This window comes from Balaenoptera borealis (genome assembly GCF_965194805.1).
Source record: "Balaenoptera borealis genome assembly, contig: HAP1_SCAFFOLD_2250, whole genome shotgun sequence".
NCBI classification, from domain to species: domain Eukaryota; kingdom Metazoa; phylum Chordata; class Mammalia; order Artiodactyla; family Balaenopteridae; genus Balaenoptera; species Balaenoptera borealis.
In genome coordinates this window covers 26,326-41,259 of record NW_028122038.1, presented here as the reverse complement: position 1 = coordinate 41,259, position 14,934 = coordinate 26,326, and the positions used below count along the sequence as shown (strand labels likewise).

General features: G+C 57.1%; 1 pseudogene across 1 annotated transcript; it reads right to left on the bottom strand.

Annotated features, from left to right (window-relative positions):
- Positions 1-705: 705 nt before the first annotated feature.
- LOC309622356 (thimet oligopeptidase-like) lies at positions 706-4,127 on the bottom strand (annotated as a pseudogene). The gene is made up of 7 exons: positions 3,992-4,127; positions 3,416-3,791; positions 3,141-3,336; positions 2,085-2,127; positions 1,850-1,978; positions 1,075-1,213; positions 706-861 (listed from the first exon to the last, which is right to left on the bottom strand). The product of its transcript is annotated as a thimet oligopeptidase-like (transcript).
- Positions 4,128-14,934: the final 10,807 nt, after the last annotated feature.

Here is a 14,934-nt window from a genome sequence, read left to right as displayed (position 1 = left end):
ATCCCTAAGGCCTTTGGGAAGAATTGCTAGGACCCAGGAAGGCGGCCCCTTGCTGTGGTCCAGACTTCAGCAGCTGCCGATGACCAGAGGGAGCCAGCCGGCCGGCCGTGAGCAGGAGGACAGGACACGGGGACAGGGACAGCCACAGCCGGGCTTCCCGCAGCTGTGCCCACCGCCAGAACCAGCTCCAGCCAGTCACAGCCCCCGAGATGCCAAACAGTGACGGGCGAGAGGCCGGCAGGAAACTGACACCCCCTCACTGGAGAGCCTGCCCGGTCGGGGTGCGGGGCACCATCCCCGTCTGAACTCACCCCACAGCTCAGCCGTCTCCCAGTGACCCAGACGCGTCACCACGGCCCCAGGGCTGATCCCCGACCAAGGTCAGAACTCCCCCCAGTGTGACGGCCCCCATGCCACTCCTGTGGTGGAAGGGACGGCAGGCAGAGACCAGGAGTAGAGTCTTTTTTATTAATGGCTGCGTTTTCAAAGAACCATTTTGTTACCAGGAAAGCTCCCCAGGAAGGGATTGCATTAGTGCAACAAGGGGGAGCCTTGATGCCAGGCTTTCCAGACACTTCCAGGTGGAGACTTTTGGCCTAGGCCGGCCGCCGGGGACTCGGGGGCTGGGAGGACACACGGCCCCTCCCCCGCCCCGACGGGGCGCTAAGGCACCCGGCCCGCCCGGGGGGGCAAAACCCCGTGCCGTCAGCAGGCCGGCGGCTTGCAGCCCTCAACCTGCAGCCCTTTGCTCAGGAGGAAGGCGTCCTGCATGGGGTCACAACCCAGGAAGAGCTTCACCATGCCCTTGGCATCCTCGGAGCCCCCTGGCCTCAGAATGCAGCTTCTGTAGTCCATGGCAACCTGAGGAGAGGGGGCGGGGCTGCAGGAGGGTGGAGCACCCCCTTCACGGAGGGTGTGGGTGTGGCCACCTCTGCTGTGACTCAACAAAGGGCAGGGGAGCAGGGGGTTCTGGGCAGGGCCCTCAGAGCCTGGCAGGCCCAGGCGGGCGGCACAAGCATCTAGGCCCAGGCCAAGGACCTCCGTGTTGGTCTGCACGGCAGGCCGGCCTCTCACCTTGCCACTCAGGACGCCCTCCTGCTTGAAACGAGTGTGTGGACCGTGTCCGCGGAGTACACCTCGCTGCACAGGTAGCCATAGGACTGGGCGTCGTAGCTTCCTGCCAGGTGGCCGAAGGTCGCAGGCAGGTGGGTCCCTGGGACACACGCGGAGAGGCTCCTGCCCGGCCCCCTGGCCGCTCCGTGCCCCTTCCCCAGAGCCCAGAGCTTGGGGCCTCAAAGCAGCCCTGTCTGAGTCCCCTGCCACTAGAGGGAGTATTGGCCCAACACTTCTAGAAAACGGGGACCTTGCTGGCAACTCAGTGGAGGGACACAATTCAATCTTTGCCGACTTTCTGCTGAAGCTCACGAGGGTTCACCCCTAAGCCTCTTACAGGGACAGCTGCCCGAGGCTCCGAGGGATGAGTCAGGGCTCGCCCTCCAGCACGGGGAGAGCGCGGGTTAAAGCGCTCACGAGGGAGTGAACTGCGTCTCCGCACCGACACGCACGGGCAAACCTCGTCGACGCGTTCCGTCCGGGGTATGAAGCCCTCTCCTGCCTCTTCCAGGCTCTCCAGAAAGCACGTGCAGATACGCCCAGCCCACCCTCGGACTCCGCGGGCCACAGCTGGAGGGACCAGCCCAGGAACCCAGGCAGGAAGAGGCCAGAGGTCAGCGAGCCTCGACCAGAGCCCGTCAGTCGGTCCCCCTTCACACACCACCAGAGGATCCTCTTGACCTGGGCAGTAGCCGCCAACCGACCGCTAAGGTGGGCCCGGCGTGCGCTTGGCTACCTGGCGTGGCTGGGACCCCGAGGATCTCCTGGCAGAGGCGGGCATTGTCCTAGGCCGGGTCCGAGGGCGTCTGCGTGTGCAGGGCCTGGTCCACCTTGGCCAGGACGATCTGGCGCAGGTTGAAGAGGCCTGGAGGGCGGGAGGAAGGAGACGGGGGCGCTGGCACTGTGTCCAGGCCGCGCTTTCCAGCCGGGCGGTCCGGGAGCCCCTTTCCTTTCCCTCGGCCCGGCCGCACGGGGGTTGGCCAGCCGGGACTTGATGAGCTTGTCCAGCAGCTCCTGGGGGACGGCGCTGCTCGTGCCCCGCCGAGACTGGCAGCAGCGCCAGGGCTTCACAGGGCGCGGCGCTCCCGGCCCCAGAGCCTACCCTCTGGTTCTCATCCCCGGCTGTCACCAGAGTCGCAGGCAACGTGCCCTTCTTTTCGTTTGTCTTTTTTCCGGCCCGCAGCCACGCAAAGCTGTGAAGCCCTGCCACTCGCTGCCACGTGGATGCACCCTGAGAACACGATGCTCAGCGAGAGAAGTCAGACACAGAAGGACACACAGGGTGTGACCCCACTGAGGGGAAACGTCCAGAACAGGTAGATCCACAGAGTCAGAGTGGGTTCCTGGTTGTCAGGGACAGGGGAGGGGAGGGAATGATAACTAAGGGCGTGAGGGACCTTTTTGGGGTGAGGGAAATGTTCCAGAACAGGGCAGTAGTGACGGCTGCACAGCTCAGTAAAGTGTCCCCACGCGCTCCGGTTGCAGTCTGTGAGAGCATCGCTCTCAGGACGAAGGGCTGACTGCAGGAAGACTGAACGAGCACTGGGTCCTGGGCCCAGACGCTCATCTGGGGACCCCCCCCACATTGGGAAGTCACTGGGACTTGCTGAGCCTCCACCGAGACTGGCAGCAGCCCCAGGGCCTCACAGGGCGTGGTGCTCCCGGCCCCAGAGCCTAACCTCTGGTTCTCATCACTCATCACTCACCAGCCTTGCATGCAACGTTCCTTTCTTCTATTTTGTCTTTTTTAAAGGCAACTCTTGAATACCTGTATTTAACATGCAGGGAACCAGTCCTGACTCCTTGATCTGGGACTTCCAGCCTCCAGAGTCTCGAGGACATCCACTTCCGTTGTTTACGCGCCCAGTGCGTGGGGTTTGATGATGGAAACTGACACCGAGGGCGTCTCCTCGTGCGGGGTGACATCAGCGGAAGAATCCCGTGGCGAGGGCCTGCCTGAGGACCACGGGAGAGCCCGGGCCCTCCCCGCCCCCTGCCTTCAGCCCCTCGCCCGCACCCTCCTGGGAGCGGAGCTGGTGCATCGCTTGCCAGAACTCATGGAAGTAGGTCTCCAGCTCATCATGCTGGAACAGGGAGGGCGGGTTGGGCGTAGGCTTGGTGAAGTTGGCCACCATGGCCGCGATGGCAATCTGGCGCCTCCCGTCCTGCTGCAGGCAGCCCGGCTGCAGGCCAAAGCAGGCCATGTGCCCGGACTTCCCTTCCCTGGGGAGGGACGCGGGTGAGGCCCCGCTACCACAGAGGAGCCCCGGCCCACGGCCGACAGGTTCCCCCACGCATGCACCGAGGGTAGAGGTCCAGGTAGAACTTGCTGATGGATGACCTTGCCCGAGGCCGCGTCCCGGACCGTGTAGAGCCTCACATCTTCATCTTCGTGACGCATGTTGGCGCCTTCCTCCAGGTCGAAGGTCAGCCCCAGCAGCTCCTGGGAGATGCCCAGCCGCCCGCGCGTGACCACCTGCATGGGGAAGGACTCATTGAGCAGGTACTGGTCCACGTGGTAGCGCGTCTCCTCCCCCTGGTTCATGTAGTAGCGCAGGTCCTAGACGTTGATGGGCCCATCAAAGTGCAGGCCCCGCCTCTGGCACTCAGCCTTCTTTAGCTCCAGGATCAGGGCCGCTCCTGCTCCCCGAGGGGCTTCAGCTTCTGGGCCAGCTCATCTGCGGGCGGAGGGGAGAGGCTCAGCTATGTCCCTGTGGCAGCCGCCCAGCCGCCCCCCACCCCACGCCCCTCGAGGCAGAATGAAGGGTTGGGGAAGGTGACCCCCAAGGGCTGACACAGTGGGGTCTCAGGCAGCACCACGTCCAGTCAAGGTCCACCTGACCCCCGTCCCCACTGGGACTCGGGGAGGCGGGGTTACCTAGGAAAGTGGCCACCACCTGGCTGGTCTTGGCCATGTTCATCTCCAGCACAGAGTCGGCACGCGTGCTGAATCCCAGCAGGCGGGACTTCTGAGCCTGCAGCCTTACCAGCTCCCCGAGGATCGCGCAGTTCTCCTGGAACCCAGAGACAGCCAGCGCTGGGGACCGTGGGCCACGCCCTCCCCACAGGCCCCGGGCCAGGTCTCTGTGGGTGGGAGGGCTCTCAGGCCACTGGCAGGCACAGCCAAACCCCCTCCCTCCTCCTCCTGGCCTGGATTTCTAGACACTTTGGTGCTGTCCTAACATGTGGTCTTTATGAACACAGGTCCTTTTGGAACCAGAAACGGCGTGAACCATGATGAGCTCTAAGGCCAAGGGCAGGAAGAAATGTGACCAGGCTCTCCAGGAGCCACCCAGGGGCCTCCCCGGGCTCAACAATACAAACTTGGCTGCCGTGCAGACAGCAGCTCATCCCCACGGCGCCCGAACACCCAGCCCCTGGACGGCGAGAGACCTGTTGCTGCAGGTGCCCCGTGGTTGGCTGGTGAGGCCTGGCCCCAGGCGTACGCCACCTTCTCTGGGGCCACCTCTCTGGGTCTGCGGTGGGGTTCTCCTGGGAGCCCCCAGTCACCACAGGACCAACGTGGCCTGTCTGCAGCCCAAGAAGGTGGGGACACAGGTCTGTCCCCCGTGGACATCACCCGCGAGGCCGAGCAAGCACCAGTGGTGTCTGCGGGGAAGATGAAGGGCTCATGCACAGCCCCCATCTACTGAAGATGCTAAACGGGAGAAGCACAGACTGCAGCCACATGCGGTATGGACCAAACGCAAGTGTCCTTGCAGGAACCGATGTCTGAATGTCGAGGCTGTTCCCGGGCCACAGTGAGAAGGCCCAGGCCCCACGCAAGGCACAGAGAGGGGATGGGGGGAACATCTGCGAATCTGAGCTCATCGGGCATCACCCCAGAAGGAGAGGGAGAGAGCCAGAAGGAGATACGGAGGGAGAGGGAGAGAGAGGGAGGTACAGATGTCTCTCCTTTCCCTGGGGGTTCTCTAGTGCAGCCAAGCCTGAAAACCACTGCATTTCGGGAGATGGGTCCTCGTGGAAAAGTTAAATAGTAGCTCATGGCATTATCGACACATATTAAAATGGCCCCAAATCTTGGGGAGTCAGGGAGGGGAGCTGGCGGCTGCCTCGTAAAGGAGGAGAGATTGGGCGTCAGAGGAGGTGCCTGCCTCCACCACCTCCGCCGCCGCTGCCCCCCCCCAGGGCCCCGCAGACTTCATCTCCCAGCTGTGGTCCTGGGCTGGAAGGCAGCGGGGAGGTCAGGCCGTCCCAAGCATCAACGTTGACTTCAGGGCTGATCTGAAAGGCGCCTGGTGTTTGTTGAAGCAGAAAAAAGAGAAAGCAGTGGGCAGAGGATGGGAGGGGGAGGGAGCCCCCATCAGCCCTTCTCCCTGTCTCCCTCTCTGTCTCCCTCCCTCCCTCCCTCCCTCTACCTCCCTGCCTCTCACTCTCCCTCCATCTCTCCCTCTGCCTCTCTCCCTCCCTCTCTCCCTCCCTCTCTCCCTGTCCCTCTTGCCCTGTCCTGTCCCTCTCTCCCTCCCTCCATCCCTGTCTCTCTTTCCCTGTCCCTCTCTCCCTCTCCCTCTATCCGTCCCCCCTCCCTTTCCCCGTTTCCATCTCCCTCTCTGCCTCCCTCTTTCCCTGTCCCTGTTTCCCTGCTCTGCTCTCCCTCTCCCTCTCCCTCTTTCCCTCTCCCTCTCTCCCTGTCCCCCTTTCCCTGTCCCTGTTTCCCTGTTCCGCTCTTCCTATACCTCTTTCCCTCTCCCTCTCTCCCTCTCGTGCTCCCTCTCCCTCACCCTCTCCCTCCACCTCCTTCCCTCTCCAGAGAGGGAAGAAGGTGGAGGGAGAGGGACAGGGAGCAGGAGAGGGAGGGGGGAGAGGGAGAGAGGGATAGAGGGAGGGAGAGGGACAGGGAGCAGGAGAGGGAGGGGGAAGAGGGAGAGAGTGATGGAGGGAGGGAAAGACAAAGACATCTCTCCCTCCCTCCCTCTATCCCTCTCTCCCTCTCTCCCTCCCTCTCTCCCTCTTCCTCGCTCCCTCTCCTCCCTCTCCCTCCGTCTCTCCATCTCCCTCACTCCCTCCCAGAGACAGAGAGACGAAGAGGCAGAGACAAGGGAGAGGGAGAGAGGGAGAGGGAGAGAGAGGGTGAGAGAGGGAGAGACGGAGAGAGGGAGAGAGAGAGAGGTCTCTTCCTCCCTTTCCCTCTCTCCTCCTTCTCTCCCTCTCTCCCACTCTCCCTCTTCCCTCTCCCTCCCTCCCCCCTCCCTCTCTCCCTCTCCCCCTCTCCCTCGTCTCTCCCTCTCCCTCCATCTCTCCCTCTCTGGGAGGGAGTGAGGGAGAGGGAGAGACAGAGGGAGGGAGAGGGTGAGACAGAGGGAGGGAGAGGGAGAGAGGAAGGGAAAGGGCGAGGGAGGGAGAGGGAAGGAGGACGAGACGTCTCTCCGTCTCTCCCTCTCCGTCTCCCTCCCCCTCCCTCTCTCCCTCTCCCTCCCTTCCTCTCCCTCTCCCTCTCCTAGAGGGAGGGAGGGAGAGGGAGAGACAGAGGGAGAGGAGAGGGGGAGTCGGAGAAGGAGGTAGGGAGAGGGAGAAGGCGAGAGGGTGCCTGCTTCCCTCTCTGTCTCCCTCCCTCCCTCCCTCCCTCTCCGTGTCCCTGTCTCCCCCCTCTCCCTCTCCCTCTGTCTCTCCCTCTCTGGGAGGGAGAGAGGGAGAGGGAGAAGGAGGGAAAGTGATGGAGGGAGGGAGAGGGAGAGAAGGAGGGGAGAGGGAGAGGGAGGGAGGAAGAGAGCTCTCCCTCTCTCCCCCCTCTCTCTCCCCCTCCCTCTCTCCCTCTCCCCCTCTCCCCCTCTCCCTTGTCTTTGCCTCTCCCTCCATCTCTCCCTCTCTGAGAGGGAGTGAGGGAGACGGAGAGACGGAGGGAGAGGGAAAGGGAGGAGAGGGAGGGAGGGAGGGAGAGACGTTTCCTCCCTCCCTTTCCTCCCTCTTCTCCCTCTCCTTCTCCCTCTCCGTCTAACTCTCCCGCTCCCTCCATCTCTCCATCTCCCTCACTCCCTCCCAGAGGGAGAGGGGAGGGAGAGAAGGAGAGGGAAAGAGGAGAGGGAAGAGGGAGAGGAAAGAGGCAGAGGAAAGAAGCAGAGGGAAGAGGCAGAGAGGGAAGAGGGAGAGAGGGAGAGGGAGAGAGAGGGGGAGAGAGGGAGAGACGGAGAGAGGGAGAAAGAGAGAGGTCTCTTCCTCCCTTTCCCTCTCTCCTCCTTCTCTCCCTCTCTCCCACTCTCCCTCTTCCCTCTCCCTCTCTCCCCCCTCCCTCTCTCCCTCTCCCCCTCTCCCTCGTCTCTCCCTCTCCCTCCATCTCTCCCTCTCTGGGAGGGAGTGAGGGAGAGGGAGAGACAGAGGGAGGGAGAGGGAGAGACAGAGGGAGGGAGAGGGTGAGACAGAGGGAGGGAGAGGGAGAGAGGAAGGGAAAGGGCGAGGGAGGGAGAGGGAAGGAGGACGAGACGTCTCTCCCTCTCCGTCTCCCTTCCCCTCCCTCTCTCTCTCTCCCTCCCTTCCTCTCCCTCTCCCTCTCCTAGAGGGAGGGAGGGAGGGAGAGGGAGAGACAGAGGGAGAGGAGAGGAGGAGTCGGAGAAGGAGGTAGGGAGAGGGAGAAGGCGAGAGGGTGCCTGCTTCCCTCTCTGTCTCCCTCCCTCCCTCCTTCCCTCTCCGTGTCCCTGTCACCCCCCTCTCCCTCTCCCTCTGTCTCTCCCTCTCTGGGAGGGAGAGAGGGAGAAGGAGGGAAAGTGATGGAGGGAGGGAGAGGGAGAGAGGGTGAGGGAGAGAGGGAGAGAAGGAGGAGAGAGGGAGAAGGAGGGAGGAAGAGAGCTCTCCCTCTCTCCCCCCTCTCTCTCCCCCTCCCTCTCTCCCTCTCCCCCTCTCCCCCTCTCCCTTGTCTTTGCCTCTCCCTCCGTCTCTCCCTCTCTGAGAGGGAGTGAGGGAGACGGAGAGACGGAGGGAGCGGGAAAGAGAGGAGAGGGAGGGAGGCAGAGGGAGGGAGAGACGTCTCCTCCCTCCCTCTCCTCCCTCTTCTCCCTCTCCCTCTCCCTCTCCCTCCAACTCTCCCGCTCCCTCCATCTCTCCATCTCCCTCACTCCCTCCCAGAGGGAGAGACGGAGGGAGAGGCAGAGACAGGGGAGAGGGAGAGAGGAAGAGGGAGAGAGAGGGGGGAGAGAGGGAGAGGGAGAGAGGGGGAGGGAGAGAAGGAGAGGGAAAGAGGAGAGGGAAGAGGGAGAGGAAAGAGGCAGAGGAAAGAGGCAGAGGGAAGAGGGAGAGGAAGAGGGAAGAGGGAGAGAGGAGAGAGGGAGATAGGGAGAGGAAAGAGAGAGGGAGAGGGAGGGAGAGGGAGAGAGGGAGGGAGAGAGGAAGAGACAGAGGGAGAGCGAGAGAGGGAGTGGGAAAGAGGTAGAGGGAGAGCGGAACAGGGAAAGAGGTACAGGGAGAGAGGGAGGCAGAGAGGGAGGAGAGGAAGCAGGGAGAAAAGAGAGAAAGAACACACCGTCTACATTTCTGTCAAATGACACCGGGGATCCTTACACAACCAGGAGAAAGTAACACAGGGAGGCTCTTTCTCAGCTGGAACTGGAACTGCAGACGGGGCCAAACACCACCAGGCTGGCCACACGTGTCCAGCCGCCGCTCCAGCCCCGTCAGCCGTGAGTCCGGTCACCAGGGCTCTGAGTGTCTGCTCCAGGGAGCTGGGGTTCACCCTCTCACCCGGGAGGCCAGGCCAAGAGAGCAGGGCCCCGGGCTGGACACATAGGGGAAAACGCATCCCCACAGGACAGCTTGTGCGAGCAGATTCAGCTACCAGATTCTAGAGGCCCGGGACCACCCTGTGGCCCGTGAAACCCAGGAGCCACGAGGGTCTTGCAACGTGATTCCTGTCCGTTGGACTGTAAAGTTTATGTAGGGAATCTTGGAAACAGTGGTAACAAGGCTGAATTGGAACGAGCTTTAGGCTATTATGGACCACTCTGAAGTGTGTGGGGTGCTAAAAACCCTCCCGGCTTCGCTCTCGTTGAATGTGAAGATCCCCAAGATGCAGCCGATGCTGTCCGAGAACTAGATGGGAGAACACTATGTGGCTGCCGAGTAAGAGTGGACCTGTCGAATGGGGAAAAGAGAAGTCGAAATCGTGACCGCCTCCTTCTTGGGGTCGTCGCCCTCGAGATGATTATGGGAGGAGGAGTCCTCCACCTCCCACACATCTCCAAGATGGAGAGCCTTCTCCGTCAGCCAGAGCAGGTCCCTTTCTAGATATAGGAGAAGAGAGAGATCCCTGTCCCAAGAGAGAAATCACAAGCCGTCCCGATCTTTCTCTAGGTCTCCTAGCCGATCTAGGTCAGATGAAAGGAAATAGAAGACCACTTTGCAAGAGGAGTGGTGTACAGGCAATAACTTCATTTGGCAGGAGTATGTACAGAAAATTCAAGTTTTGTTTGAGACTTCCGAAGCTTGGTGCACTTTTTAAATGTTTTAGTTGTTCACATTTGTTTGTCTCTTGGGACAGTGACACATAAAGGTGTCATTCTCTATGGTTTGAAATGGGTCCTGGGAGGCATGTAATATGAAGAATTGTTACAATGTTCCCTTAAGCAAAATTGAACTTGCTTTGAATTTTTGGTCTTGCCTAGACTGATAATAAAACTCTAACTCCTGCCCACCTAAAGTGTGATGTTTACTATTATGGAAACAACACTGGCAAACATTGAAAAGACTTTCTGTAGCTGGGATATGGTATGCAGCTGTAGTTAAGCAAGCAGTCTTTAAAAGGTGCTGTGAACCCAAGCCAGCAGGTAAAAATGAAAGCCGCACCCTTACCCTAGATTAGAGGTTTAAAAATTCCACTAGTCTTCACACCGGACAAGAGATTGTCCAGGGAGTTTAAAATCTAAGAAGTTTCAAGGAAGTTAGTTTACCTTTGAGTTAGGTCATACGTCCCCTCTGTGATTGCTGTACATGAATACATAGCTCTTTGTAATATTTTTTGGAAATTTGAGATTATCAAGATACCAATGTCCTGCCAGATTAAGAGTATATTGTAGAGCTGAACTTTGAGTTACTGTGCAATTTTTTTTTTCATGCTGTCATTTGTAATATGTTTTGTGAGAATCCTTGGGATTAACGTTTTGGTTGCAAAAGAAAAAAAGAAAAGAAAAGAATCCGCCTGCCAATGCAGGGGACACAGGTTCAAGCCCTGGTCCGGGAAGATCCCAGGTGCCGCAGATCAACTAAGCCCGTGGGCCACAACTACTGAGCCTGCACTCTAGATCCTGGGAGCCAGAACTACTGAGCCCCCGTGCCACAACTACAGAAGCCCACACGCAACGAAGACCCAACGCAGCAAGAAAAAAAAGACGATACTGGCCAGGTGATCAAGGGTAAAATCGTTTGTCATAAGTCCCGTTGGTGGTGTGTATCCTTGATGTGACCTGAGGAGAATGGCATTTTTATCTCTGTCTGGGTCTTCCGCCCCAAACCCCATAACTCCAGACCAACCATAAGAAAACATCAGAAAACAAACAGACTAACAAATTGAGGGACAAAACACCTGACCAGTCCTCCTCAAAACTTTCAAGGTATCAAAACCCAGCGACGTCTGAGAAATGTCACAGCCCAGAGGAGACTGGGACAGAAAAAGGATGTTAGGGGAATACTAGGGAAATTCTAATAAAGTGTGGACTTTAGTTAATAACAATGTATCCATCTTGGTTCCTTAGTTGGATAAACATGTCACACTAAGGTACTAATGAGTTGGAAATAGGGGTACTGGGTCAGGGTCCACGGCACTCTGTACACTCTGTACAGATCTTTGCAACTTTTTTGTAACTCTAAGCTCTTGTAAAATTAAGCGAGTACTGAACAGAGCTAAGAATGTTATTTCCCTGATTTGAACATGCCTGAGTTTCTTTTCATGGTCACATTTTTGCTATTTGGATGTGTCTTGGAATCAGTAGCAAAGGAGAGTTGCCAGCCCCTGGGAAGATGTGGGTGGTTCGCAGGTGGCTTGCTCTGGAGCTGAAGACCACGGTGGGGTGGGAAGTCTGCAGCCTCGGGCTGCACTTAGAAACATGGGAGGGGATGGGCCAGCTCAGTTAGGGATGGAACCTATAAATAAAACTTTTTTCTTTTCCGTTATGGCTTATCACAGGATACTGAATATAGTTCCCTGTGCTAGACAGTAGGACGTTGTAGTTTATCCATCCTATGTTTAATAGTTTGCATCTGCTAACCCCAAACTCCCAATCCAACCCTCCCTCACTGTTTCTCCCCCTTGGCAACCACAAGTCTGTTCTCTATGTCTGTGAGTCTGTTTTTGTTTTGTAGACGAGTTCATTTGTGTCGTATTTTAGATTTCACATATAAGTGAGATCATATGATATTTGTCTTTCTCTTCTGACTTACTTCACTTAGTATGATAATCTCTAGGTCCATCCACGTTGCTGCAAATAGCATTATTTCATTCTCTTTATGGCTGAATAATATTCCATTGTATATATGTACCACATCTTCTTTATCCATTCATCCATCAGTGGACATTTAGGTAGCTTCCATGTCTTGGCTACTGTAAATAGTGCTGCAATGAACGTTGGGGTGCATGTATCTTTCTTTCTTTCTTCTTTCCTTCTTCCTTTCTTCCTTTCTTTCTTTCTCTCTCTCTCTTTCTCTTTCTTTCTTTCTTTCTTTCTCTCTCTTTCTCTCTTTCTCTCTTTCTTTCTTTCTTTTTTCTTTCTTCTTTTATTGTCACACGGCATGTGAGATCTTAGTTCCCTGACCAGAGATGGAACCCACGCCCCCTGCACTGGAAGCATGGATTCTTAACCACTGGACCACCAGGGAAATGCCAGGGGTGTATGTATAGTTTTGAATTAGAGTTTTCTCCGGATCTATGCCCGGGAGTGGAATTGTGGGACCCTATGGCAGCTGTATCTGTTCCTGCACGCCTCACATCAACCACCTGCACTCCAATCCTTGCTCTCAACGTCATCTTCGGGGAACCCAACCTGCGACAGGGACCTTGACAAGAAGAAATGGCTCAGGGAAAAGCTACCTGCACGGGGAGGAGATAGAGACCATCGCCCCTGGGGTGCGGAGGGGAGAGTGGGTGCAGAGGTTTGTCATTTCACCCCCGATACTCATCTCAGCCCTCGTGGCTGCCCCACTCTAGGTCACCTCGGGATACAGAGGTGAGCCGGTTAGAGTCCCTGCCTGTGCAGGAATCGGGGCACCAGCGGGTCTGAATAATACTAGTGCAGGGTCTCCCCCGTGGCACTGGGGTTATTCGGGGCGGGTCATCCTCTGCTGAGGGCCCCTCCTGGGCACTGTGTGGGGTTTAGCAGCATCCCTGGCCTCACCCATTTGATTCCAGGGGCCCTCCCTCCCAGTTGTGACAACCACAGATTTTCCCCACACATCACGGAAGAACTGGGTGAGGCGGGGGCAGGATGGCTCTGGGCGAGGACAGCTGTGTTGAAGCAACCAGCCTGGCCCAGGGCAAGGTCTGCCCCAATCCCGTCAGCGCCTGCATTTAGAACTGCCCCTTTCCTCTCCCACCTCCCCTGCCCTGCAGTGGTCTCCGAGACATCATCCCCATGTAATAAATCACACCTTCTCAGTTTACTGTTTGCTGCCCTCACTAGAACGTGAGCTCTTTGAGGACAGGGATGCTGTTATGTCCCCAGCACCTAGAAGAGTGTCTGCTGTGTAGTAGATGCTTCATAAATACTTGCTGAATAAAGGAGTTGAATAAAGGGATGAGTGGATGAATGAATGAAGGTTACAATGGAAGGAGGGGGGAGATTCCCTTTCTGGCTCTCGGGGGTTGGGAGATCAAGTGAAAGATCTGTCCTAAATAGGCTGACCAGCCTTCTGGGGTTCCCCGGGACTGAGAGTTTCCCCAGAGTTCCAGCGCTCAAACCTGAGCGGTCCTGGGCAAACTGGGGGCGGGTGTTGGTCACCCTATCTAAACACAGTAACAATTCCAGCTGCAATAGCAATGGCCAATGACCTCTACGGTCTTATTGACCATGCACAGTTCTCTACCTGGCGGGGAAGGGTGGGCCGGGATTGGAATTCTGGTGATCCAGGGCGGGTGAGGGCACACCCCGGGCTTGTGGAGGGGAGTCCAGGAAGGTTCTGGAGGAAGTGACAGTGACACAGGAGGGAGGGAGGAGTCTAAGGAAGAACATCCCACATGACAACCTGTGCCAATGGCCCTGGGCCCAAGGTCACACCTGACCAGGGCTTGCTTTTTTTTTTTTCTAATTTACTTTTCCCCACATGGATATGCAATTGTCCTAATGCCATTTATTGAAAACTCCTTAATTTCCCCACTTTCTATCATATCAAGTTCTCATATATCTGTTTCTGGACCTTTTTTCTATACCATAGAGCTATACGTCCCATCCTTGCACCACTAGGGCTGTTTCATCACTATAACTTTATTTATTCATTTTGTTTTGGCCGTGCTGTGTGGCATGTGGGATCTTATGTCCCTGACCAGGGATCGAACCCGCGTCCCCTGCAGTGGAAGCTCGGAGTCTTAATCACTGGACCTCCAGGGAAGTCCCCAGGGCTTGCTTTGACATCCATGGAATGGTGGCAGGTGGGCACGGGGAGCAGCTGTCTGTGAGCCATCCTGGGTAGAAATGCAGGGTGGAGGGGAGGACAGATGGAGCTGGAGGGGAAGAAGCGGAGGAGGGAGGGAGGAAGGGAGGGAGGCCGGGCGAGAGACAGACAGAGAGTTTCCGGAGACAATAGCTCTGGCCGTGTCCTAGGGCATGAAAGCTGAAAATAGCTCCTAGTGCCGGGAGCCTTGGAGCCGGAGGCTGGGAGCCAGGGTGACTGGCTCTCCTCCCTGGTGTGTGTGTGTTGCGGGGGGGTGGGTGGCTCTGGGCTTCTCAGGCTGGGAATGGGGTGCACAGAGCAGGAACGGAGCAGGGACCCTTCTCTCTGGAACCTCGTGGGCCATCCTCAGCTCACAAAGCTGAGCCACTCCTTGCCCTACGAGTGGGGGGCTTATCCTCCCTGTCCCCTGGATCATACCCCCTCACACACAACTTCCCCGTGTGTGTTCCCAGCAACCAAGAGAATCTGTTTTTAAAAGATTTGGGGGAGGGGGGTAACCATACAAACAAGAGCAGAATGGATACTTTTTCAGGATATGAATGGCTCTGTGTAAGCCCACCCCCAGGGTAACCACAGTCCTGACCTCTAACACCCTTGACGAGTCAGCCTTGGTCTGGGCTTGCGGACCCACGGAAGCTTCCTCATTCCCTCCTTCAGGTCCCGACTCTCCCTCGGCGTCTTTGTGAGAAGCACCCGGGGAAGTGGGACTGCTAGGCTGTACTGCTGCTAGAACTCCACCTGGGCTCCACCAGGCTCCAGCCCCCCGCCCTGTCCACCTAACTGACCCTGAGGCACCTCAACTGGTAGGAGCAGCATCACCTTCCCTCCTGGGACTCGTGATACTTAAGGGAGACACCGAAAGACAAGCCTTTGGCTCCCTGGCTGGCAAAGAGCAGGTACTCAATTGTCATAAGTGTCCGTATCAGTGAGGGTTCTCCAGACAAACAGAATCCATATGGGGTGTGTGTGTATATACACACACACGTACATATGTACAAGCATACAAAAATATACAGCTGTGTACATATGCAGTATGCGTACACACATATACACACATAGTATATACAATACACACATACATATATACACACATATAAAATGCAGTTCGTATATATACAGTATGTATACACACATATACACACAATATAGACAATACACACATACATATACACTATACATACACACATATAAAATGCATAGTTGGTATGTATACAGTAT